Raw genomic sequence first — 11,285 nt, 5'->3', positions numbered from 1 at the left:
GACCCCCTTGGCAGTGAACAAACAAGCAGCATTGCTGCCCCATTATGAACCAGGGTCCAATGCGGCGATACCTCTGAATAAAGAAGATAATCAGGCTCCACACTCAACAATCTCCCACTTGGAGACTAATTATAACAACTCCACTGTTGCTTCATTTGATGGACAGTGACTCCACTTTGGACCTAATTGTTTCTCATCTTCATCATCATACTTGAAGACCAATTGAAACCATTTAGAATCTCAGTATCTCCCTGGTTACAACTTTTGTTAACATATCTACAAGATTCTGCCTAGTGTGTATCTTTTCCAGCTTCAACTGTCCATCTTCCAACACTGACCATATGAGATGGTACTTGAGTTGTAAATGTTTAGTCTTGGAATGAAATGCTGAGTTATTTTCAAAATGAATGGCACTTTGGTTGCCACTGTATAACCTACGCAACTCCTTCTTCTTACCCAATTCATCCATAAACCTTTGTAACCAAATAATTTCTTTACTAGACTCTATAGTAGCAACATACTCTACTTTTGTCATTCAGAGTCCACCAATAGTCTGCAATTTTGAAACCCAACTGACAGTTGTTCCACCTACAGTGAACACATACCTTGTGGTGCTCCTCCTGTTATCTCTATCACTTTCCATGTCTATATCAACATATCCATGTAGAGCAATGTTTGAACCACCAAAGCATAATGCTTGATATGTGGTACCTCTCAAATACCTGAGAATCCACTTCACTGCCATCTAATGTTCTTTTCCTGGATTGTTCATGTATTTGCTTATAACTCCCACTGCATGTGCAATAGCAGGTCTTGTGTAGACCATTGCATACATTAAGCTTCCAATCGCTGATGCATATGGAGCTTTAGACATATAATCCATCTCTTCCTAAGTCCTGGGACACATCTCCTTACTTAGTTTGAAATGTCTAGCCAAAGGTGTAGTAACTGGTTTTGCACTCTGCATATTAAATCTTTCCAACACCTTTTCTATGTACTCACTCTGAGAGAATGTTAATTTGCCAATTTTCATGTCTCTAGTTATACTCATACCAAGGATTTGTTTTGCAACACCCAAATCTTTCATTGCAAATGAGTTTGCCAATTTTCTTCTCAGCACATTTATTTCCTGCATATTACACCCCGCAACAAGCATGTCATCTACATACAATAATAATATAATATAGTTGCCATCATTTTGCCTTTTGAGATAAACACAATGATCATAGTGACATCTAGTATAACATGTTCATACATAAACTTGTCAAATTTTAGATACCATTGCCTTGGAGTCTGTTTTAAGCCATACACGCTCTTCTTCAACCTGCACACTAGTTTCTCCTTCCCTTTGACCTCATATCCTTGTGGCTGCTGCATATAGATCTCTTCCTCCAAATCCCCATGGAGAAAGGTCATCTTTACATCTAACTGCTCGATATGTAAATCTTTAGTTGCTACTAGACTTAAAATAGTTCTAATTGAAGTCATTTTAACAATGAGAGAAAATATCTCATCAAATTCTATACCTTTTTCTATGCAAACCCCTTCACCACAAGTCTAGCTTTATACCTTTTTCTACCTCCATATTCTTCCTTCAACCTATAAACCCATTTATTTTGCAATGTTGTTTTACATGTAGGCAACCTGACTAAGTACCAAGTCTCGTTATGTACCAAGGATTCCATCTCTTCTTTCATGGGTAGCTCCCACTTCTTCCTAGTTTCTACTTGCATTGCTTCTTCATAACATTCTAGTTTACTAGAATCAATCAACACTAAATAATATAATGAAGGAGAGTATCGTTCAGGGGGTCTACTTATCCTGGTAGATCTTCTAACACCAATTTCAAGTGTTTGAGGTGCATGTTGTTGTTGTGGTTGTTGTTGTTGTTCTGGCTGTTGATCATTATGATTTTCAGGCACCTTTACTTTTTTTGTGATCTCATCAAGCACTGTATATTCTCTGTTTTCTTTTTCCTGTTTATTTTCTTGCATCTAATCCTTATACAAAACCTTTTCATTGAATATGACATCTCTGCTCCCAACGATTTTGTGTTTTTTTCATAATCATAAAAGCGATAACCAAAATCATTAACACCATATCCAATAAAGGTACATTTCTTTGATTTTTCCTCAAGCTTTGTTATATTTTCTTTATTAATGTGGACAAAGGCTTCACAACCAAAAGTCTTTAAAAATGAGCAGTTTACCTTTTTACCTGTCCATCCCTCCTCTGGAATACCACCATCCAAGGAACTTGAAGGCCCTTTGTTTATTAGATAAACAACAATATCTACAACATCTGCCCAAAATTGTAAAGGCAATCCTACATGCAATCTCATGCACCTTGCATGCTCCATGATTGTCCTGTTCATCCTTTCTGACACACCATTTTCTTGTGGTGTTCCTGGAACTGTCTTCTCTTTGTGAATTCCATGCTCTGAACAATACTTATCAAACTCTTTTATGCAATATTCACCTCCATTGTCTGATCTGAGACACTTCAACCTTGTTCTTGTCTCATTCTCAACCAAAGCTTTCCATTTCTTGAAAGTATCAAATACATCAAATTTATTTTGAATACAATAAATCCAGGTTTTTTTGTTGTATCATCATTAAAAGTAACATAATAGCGAGAGCCACAGAAAGATGATACCTAAGCAGGTCCCAATACAATGTATGCACAAGTTTTAATTTTTCACTCTTCTTTTCTTTCGCAACTCCGAAGAATCTGACTCTCTTTTGTTTTCCATAAACACAATTCTCACAGAATTCCAAATCAACATGCTTGAAACCTGACAACAAATTTCTTGAGTGAAGAATCTTCATCCCCTTCTCACTCATGTGCCCGAGCCTATGATGCCACAATGTTGTATCTGCTCTTGTAGAGGTTAAAGCATTAATATAATTAGAAATACCATTGCATAAATACAATGTACCAACCTTTTCTCCTTTTGCTATTACCAGGGATCCTTTAGTGACCTTCCAAGTTTTATCTGTAAAAGTAGTTACACAACCTTCACCTCCCAACTGCCCTGCTGAAATTAGATTTTTCTTCAGATCTAGAACATGCCTTACCTCTTGGTGAGCTCCAGTGTTGTAGCAATAATGCTACAACTCCTGGGGCTTCCTGTCTCTCATTTTATCAACCCGGTAGTTCGTACAAACTTGGAAGCGACGGTGCTATATGCACAAGTACTAGCTCTTGTCGCAGCTGTCACTTGGTCAGCTGGCACAAGTCCGCTAGGGCTCAAGCCAACTTCTATAGGCTCTCAGAAGAAGCTTGCTAATTGATGGACGAAAGCTAATCTCAAAGGAAAGCTACTCTACTTGGCAAAAATGAACTGAAAGCAAATCAAAGCATGTAAACCTAGGAAACCCTAATTTAACTAGTCTAACCTCTACAATGCAAGAAATGTGAATGAAGCTTCTACCAATGCTGTCACTACCTCTGATAAATGAAAATGCATCGTTCTAACCTACTTGCATCATGAAAGTTATGTTTTTGTATTTTCTTTTAAGTGTGTGGGATGATGGTGATCTTGAGCTAACTAGGGTTTGGTTGTGCAGATGGGATGGAGAAGGAAGGAAAGCGTGGGATAGGTTGGGGAGGCTAGAAGAGGTCCCTAGGGATCCTTAGCACCCATCCACAGAGGTTCCTCGCATTCAGATGCTCAGCAACCGAGAGAGTGGCCTCCTACAGGATGGCTGTGGAGAATCCTACAGGATACTCTGTTTTCTACAGGATGTCTATAAATGGCTACAGGATGACCTACCGTGAGTGTTTGGAGTGATGGAGGGATGATGAAATGGTAGAGGGAGATGTGTAAGGTAGGGATGAGGCTGGTGATGGCTTTAGAAGTGGAAGATTAGGATGGGAAGTGAGTGCAGGGAGGAGGATGGAAGGTGAAGGGCTATGTCAACGAAAGGCTAGAGAATGGAAATAAGTGAGGAGTGAAAGACTTTGTGAGGTAACGGAGCGGAGCAGGGGTCAAAGAGATGTCTGCATGCGTGATCAGGATGGAGGACAAAGTGATGGAACGAGAGAGAGCAGTGTAAGTGAAACAAATGCTTATGACTGTCACTTAACCAAAAATGCATCAATCCTAAACTACTTGTGCTTGTAAATTCAATGAGCAGCAATCTAAACGTGAAAGAGAACGTGCATGCAGCTGTGGTAAGGAAGTGTGGTGCAGGTGCGAATCATGTGGAAGCATCTAACTTAACGTGACTGTGGTTGCAGCAATCATGGAATAAAGAAATGCGTATTTTTGGTGGTTAATCATGGACTTCACTCCAATCCCAGATGAGACGGCAGTGAGCCTTAACAACCTTTTTGTTGGAGCTCCAATGGACTATATCTATCCTCTGCTACACTAAACAACTGTAAACAAACTCACTATAAGCAATCTCCTATCTAACTCATGAAAAAGACCAACTCAACAACCTGTAATTCGAATTGCATGTGTAAATGGAAAGCTCACAGTGCTGAAATGAAATGGAAACAACACTACAGCAGAGGGGATCTATGGCTCTCAGGTTGGGCCCTAACCTGAGAGCTATAGTCTCCTTGAGAAAAACTCAGAACTAGATCACAAACTGCCTTCTTTATTCATAACTGATATCATGCCAAATTGGCTTACAAAAAGGAACAAAAACTGAACTGTGCTCCAAAATTACAATAGCAATATGAGAGTTTCAACAACCTATCTAAGGCTAAAGCCTTCATACTTATACAAAAACGATGATCCAACAAGTGTCCTACATTTTAGGAGCTCGGCTGTCCAACTAGAGTTTAACTGCTGATCCTGTAGGATGGTCATAATTGATGTTCCTGTAGAGCAGTTTATAACTGCTGTCCCTGTAGAACAGCTGGCCGTTTTTTAAGCTCAGAGGGGAGATGGATTAGAGCTCGGAGTTCTTGATGGGAATCATGAGGGATGTCCCTAGAACCGTGGACATCCTCTCCCAAAACCCGCAGTGCCACCTCATTGTCTCCTTAACTCCTTTTTCGTTGTCTTTTGCTCCCTTTTAATGCCAAAACCTGGAATCAAAATGCATCAGTCACGTAGAGAGAGTGCCTACCCTTCTTCCTACAAACAACATGAATAAACTAAGAAATGCATGCATAAGCAATAAAAAATGAATGGTTTGAGCAAGTAGAATAGGCCAAAATGAGCCCAAATTGTACCAAAATTGGGGCTCATCATCACCCCCCAGCTGAACCATTTGCTCATCCTTGAGCAACCTTGCTCCTGCTTCTCGTCCTTGGCTGAGGACTCGGGACCGGAACAGGCTCTTTCTTTTCCGCTTTTGATGGCCCTGCCTTCTCTGCCCCTGGTGGTGAGGGTCCTCCTTCTTCTCTTTGTTCGGTTTCCTGTAGTCGAGCCAAGGTATCCTGTAGGACGTTTTCAGCTTCCTGTAGCCTGGTTTTCTCGTCCAACAGGTCCACTCGGTCTTGCCATGTGCTCTTCTTCGGACTTCCCTTTTCGTAGGTAACTGTGACCTTTGAGGGGGATTTTTCTTTGGGAGAATCAGGGGTGTCCTTAATGACAATTGGGCTGCTGGACTGCTTCTGTGGCTTCCCTGTTTTTATCCGAACACTTCTCCGTGCTTTGAAGTAGAGAGGGGGGTCCCTCTTCCTTTTTCCTTTTGGCTTAGGTGGTGTACTGAGGCCGGCTAATACAGCCGCTGCCTCTCGGGCTAAAACATCCACCTTCTGCTTCTCGGATTTTGGTTTTGCATGGCTTCCTGTAGAAGCTGTTATCGGGCTTCCTGTAGAAGCCTTGGTCTTTGCTTTTGGGCTTCCTGTAGAAGCCTTGGTCTCCTTTCCTGTCGTGGCAGGCGTCTTTACATCTACTTGCTTTGTTGTAGGGGTTTGATCCTTTTGTTTGCTTGTGGGTGCTGAAGTGGTAATTGGGCTGACATGGCCTGCCCCAACTTTGTCTCTTCTGCTTTTTGACCGTATCTCTCTTGCTGACGGGATGGGGGAGTCAGCTTTTTCTTCAGCCTCCTTTTCTTCAGCCACCGCTTCCTTGTCTTCACTGCTGGAGGAGCCACTATCTTCGATCAACATTTTAATGTCCCCATCTCGTGTTAGATTCCTAAATGACTCCCAGGAGAGGGGAACTTTATACGAGTGCAGTGCATCCTCCACAAGCAATTTTATTAACCCATGATGGGCTATCTAATCAGGGACGCCCTGTCTTAGCTTTGTAGCACACTCCATTAGGGACTGCAGGAGATAATAAGGGATGCTTAGTTTTTGCTCTGCAGGAAGGTCAATTCCGTGCCTTAACTCAGTGAGGAGTCGGAAGTGATATGCATATACGATACTGAACCGGCCTTCACAAGTAATATATTTCATGATTTGCAAACTGACTTCGTTCCATGGTGGTGACAGGCTGGTCCTCCTTACCCCGTTTTTATCCTCAGAGAATTCTTCCTCAGGTGTGAAAAACTCCTTTTTTGCTTGCTGGCTCTGCTTCCGCTCTTCTTTATCCCACGGCAGACCCATGGGCAGTTCCGTGACTCGACTTATGTGCTCTGGGGTGAGTTGGAGGCTGAGGCCTCGGAAGCTTACCGTGGCCAGTGTCAGGGATTTAGGCTTCAAGGCCTGCAAGAATTCCTCGGCTACTTCATCATCGTAGCCCTGTAGCTTATCACAAAAAGGCATCCATTGTGCTCTAGTGAAGAGCTCAACCACTGCCGGGTTTCTCCTTAATGTATTTGAATCAGTGGGCTCTCGCCTGATAAACCCACCAGGCATGACGAACACAGTGGTTTTGACCAAAGGCGGTAAATACAAAAGGAATTCGGTCTTATAGACAGAGCATGCAATGAATTCACAAAACCACAGTCTAATTATACTGCTATCCTGTAGAAGCGATAGTATAGGCACGGTAATCCAATATCTTTTATGACCAGACTGTGAATAATGACCTTGCCACCTTTGAAAACCAATTGCGGAAGGAGTTTCAGGGTTACCTCTTTTCCGCCACCTTTTTTTACGTGAAGACTTCACCTTCCTGCAGAGACTGCTTTCCTGTAGATACTGTTTCCTGTAGGACTGCGTTCCTGTAGAAACTGTTCCTGTAGGAGCAGTGCGCAGACTTCGGGGGGGAGCTTTAGTTGGACAGCGGTCGAGAGGTGCCTTACCAGCGTTTAGGTAGCCGAGAGCTTGGCGTATCAACATGCAGAGGTAATCAGAGGAACTACTCGAGTTTTGAAGTGAGGTTGATGGATATACACGCTTAATCGAGCCGATTAGATTTTGAATCGGCGCAGCTCGTGGCGCGGGGGGTGAGTTGTCCCCGCCGGACCGTTGGGTGACGTCACCCATCATCCGCCTGCACATTCGCTTGCTGCCGCATTCATTCCCACAGATCTGCCGCCGCCCTTTTCGGTTAAACTCGTTTCACGGTTGACGGGACTGATCTTCACGTGCGTGCTGCGTGTGTCCTTTGTTGTGGCTGCCACCTCATCATCCTACTATCCCTTTACTAGCCGATGTGGCCAGTCAACTGGCCTTACGGCCGCTCAACCATTCACCTTTATGCCATGCAAAACAAATCAAAGTAATATCCATGCGATTTGATGGAGAGAAGGATTAGAACACTTACCTGCGCGCGTCTGCATATGATTTTCAGGTTTTTGGACGACGGATCTACCTGCTGCATGTGGCTTACACAGTCCGGAGGCTCGTGGTCACGGGATGCTGGCGCTGTGGTGGACGTTCTGGTTGCATGCGCCCGCGTTTTTCTTGCAGATGGCTGGGCGATGAATGGCATCCACTCCTGCAGGTTTGACTGCTACAGGATTCCCGCGGGAGCCTTGCAACAGTCTCACCTCCTTGGGTGCATGCTGCATGCTGGCGGTTCTGGCTTCTCGATCACGATCCCAGCGCTGGTGATGCATAACGTGGATGTGGTATGGCTCTCGGTGCTTGGTTTTTCTTTGACAGATGTTTTTTCACGAGAACTCATTGCTCTGTTGTGCTGCTGCAGGGATCTTGGTTGCATGGCGACGAGGATGGTGGAGCAAGATAATAGCAATGTTCAGGAGTGCCATCAGTGGCATGCATGCATTCAATCCATTCCTCAGTCGCTAGATCTTCATTTAAAACACATTTCGGCCGTCGCAACCTTCTACAGGAAGTTTCCTGTAGAACACAGAGCTTCCTGTAGAAATTTTGCACTTTCCTGTAGAAGATCCGCGTCTTCCTGTAGGAAGACTGTCTCTTCCTGTAGAAAACTGTATCTTCCTGTAGAAGATCCAAATCATGATGAAAATTGCACATACCTTGAAAAACATTGTTATTCTTGGAGGAGGTGTTGATGACATCCTTTGATAGCATGATGAAGGCCCCTGGCTTGGAGTGGAGAGGCTTCTTCTCCTCCATAGAACATCTGCATGCAAAACTTTTATTGTGCTTATTGTTTTTTTTCTTTTTTTCTTTTTTGAAAAGATAGCAGGGGCACCCCAAAGAGGTTTTCACCCTTGCTACCTGCCCTGAGCGCCTCAGAGAGGTTTTCACTCAAGGATCTTCTCTTTTTTTTTTTTTTTTTTTTTTTTAACTTTCTCCTTTTTTTTTTTTGAAAGACAATAGGAGCGCCTCAATGAGGTTTTCACCCCTACTGCCTGCCTTGGGCACCTCAGAGAGGTTTTCACCCAAGGATCTTTTTTTTTTTTTTTTTTTTTTTTTTTTTTTTTTTTTTTCAGGGTATGCCCAGAATGGAGGCAGAACCCTTCTCTATGACCAAAACGGATTTCTCCATAGTGCTGATAAACTCTTGTCTTGAGGGAGGCTTCCTGTAGATCTTCAATCGGTGCCCATTGACAAGCATGGGAATGGCTTCCTCATCAATGGTTCGAATGAGGATAGATCCATTGTCATGGCACTGCTCCACTACATATGGTCCTAGCCATCTGGTTCTCAACTTCCCCTTGAAATCTTTGAATCTGGAGTCATACAACAAAGCCCAATCTCCCGACTGAAATTGCTTGTCATGGAGATGCTGGTCATGCCACACCTTCCTCTGAAGTTGAACCACTTCTGAGTGAAGGAGGGCCTGCATGCGGTGCTCATCCAGTCCATTCAGCTGCAACAACCTTTCTTGCTGTGCATGGCTGAGATCTAAGTCCAGCTGAGCTACCATCCTCAAAGTGTTATACTCAAACTCAATGGACAGCAAAGCTTTCTTCCCATAGACCAGCTCATAAGGTGTGAAGCCGGTGGTGGTCTTCCAAGTGGTGTTGTAAGCCCAGGTGGCTTCAACCAGGCGATCTGCCCAGTCCTTTCTGCTGCTGCTCACCACTTTGGTCAAGATCCCCTCTAATGCTCTATTGGTGGCCTCCACCTGCCCATTTTCTTGAGGATGATAGGGAGTGGAGGTTCTATGCTTGATCTTGTGATGAGCTAGGAGATCTTCAACCAAGTGGGAGGTGAACTGGCTCCCTTGATCGGTGACCAGCTCTCTTGGATAGCCAAACTTATAGAAGATGTTCTCTCTCAAGAACTCGGCCACTTTTTCTTCTGTTGCTGCTTTGATGGCTTTGGTCTCTGCCCACTTCGTCAGGTAGTCAGTGCACACAATGATGTAGGATCTTTGCCTCGAAGAGGGATTGATTGGACCCACAAAGTACATGCCCCACTTCTCAAATGGCTCAAGAGTCACTTGAGGTTGGAGGGGCATCTCATCCCTTTGGGTCGGTTTCCCCATTCTTTGGCATTGGTCGCACTGGCTAACATATCTTCTGACATCTTGATGCAGTGTGGGCCAATAGTAGCCTGCCTGCAGAATCTTGAAGGCAGTTCTCTTTGCTGCAAAGTGTCCTCCACAAGGCCCATCGTGACAGGTGAGGAGGATGTCAAAGACTTCCTCTTCCCTTACACAACGCCTTAAGATCTGATCGGGGCCAAGCTTGAACAGGTTGCCCCCAATCCATGTAAATGAGGCACTCTTTCTGATGATTTTGCTCTTCTCTTTTGAAGAGAGGTGCGGAGGGAACTGAGCTGAAACAAGGTAGTTTGCTATATCAGCAAACCATGGAGAGAGTACTGATATAGCAAACAGATGCTCATCAGGCATCTGGTCATCCACCGTCCCATCTTCATCTGCAGACAAATCCAATCTAGACAAGAAGTCAGCAACAACATTTTCTCTCCCTGGTTTATCAACAATGGTTAGATCAAACTGCTGCAATAAAAGTAACCATCTAATAATACGAGCATTCACATCTGGTTTATTCATCAAGTATCTAATAGCAGCATGGTCAGTATGTACAAAAGTCTGGTAACCGGTAATATAATGTCGGAACTTGTTCAGTGCATGGACCACAGCTAAGAATTCCTTCTCGGTTACAGTGTAGTTCAACTCGGCTTTGGACAAGTTTTTGCTAACGAAGTAAATGGCATATGGAAGTTTTTCCTCAACTTGTCCTAAGGCTGCACCTATGGCTTTGTTTGACGCATCGGTGTGGATGTGGAAAGGTAGGGCCCAGTTTGGACCTCTCAAGATTGGTGCTGACACCAACTTGTCCTTTATCTCATTCAAACACTTCTGACAATCGTCAGTCCACTTAAACTCCACATCTTTTGCCAACAGACCAAACAATGGTGAGGCTAACTTGCTGAAGTCCTTAATGAATCTCCGGTAGTATCCTGCTAATCCCAAGAAACTCCGGACATCCCTTACTTTTTGAGGAGGTGGAACCCTCTTGATGAGAGCAATTTTGTTGGGATCCACCTGCAATCCTTGGGAAGAAATAATATGGCCTAGCACGGTCCCCTCAGTCATTAGGAATTCACATTTTTCAGGACTAAGGGACAAGTTCATCTCAGTGCACTTGGTTAGGACCTTTCCCAAGTTGGACAATGCTTCCTGGAAGTTGGCCCCATAAGGGGTAAAGTCATCCATGTATATTTCCACTGCATCATGGACCAACTCTGAGAAGATGCTCAAGACAGCTCTCTAAAAAGTAGCAGGAGCATTGCATAGCCCAAAGGGAAGGACTCTGTAGGCAAAGGTACCCCAAGGACAGGTGAAGGTGGTCTTATCTTGGTCTTCCGGGCTGATTTGGATTTGATTGTACCCGCTAAACCCATCCAGGAAAGAGAAGAACTTCTTTCCTGCCAGTCCATCCAACACTTGATCTATGAAGGGTAGGGGGAAATGGTCTTTCTTGGTAGCTTTGTTCAGCTCACGGTAATCTACACAGATCCTCCACTTCCCATTCTTCTTGGGAACCAACACTAGAGGGGACACCCATTCACTATCTGAGATG

This window comes from Pinus tabuliformis, chromosome 8 (genome assembly GCF_031772625.1).
Source record: "Pinus tabuliformis cultivar Carrire ecotype Pingquan chromosome 8, CPIR1, whole genome shotgun sequence".
Taxonomy (NCBI): domain Eukaryota; kingdom Viridiplantae; phylum Streptophyta; class Pinopsida; order Pinales; family Pinaceae; genus Pinus; species Pinus tabuliformis.
Note: the sequence above shows the minus strand (reverse complement) of the source record.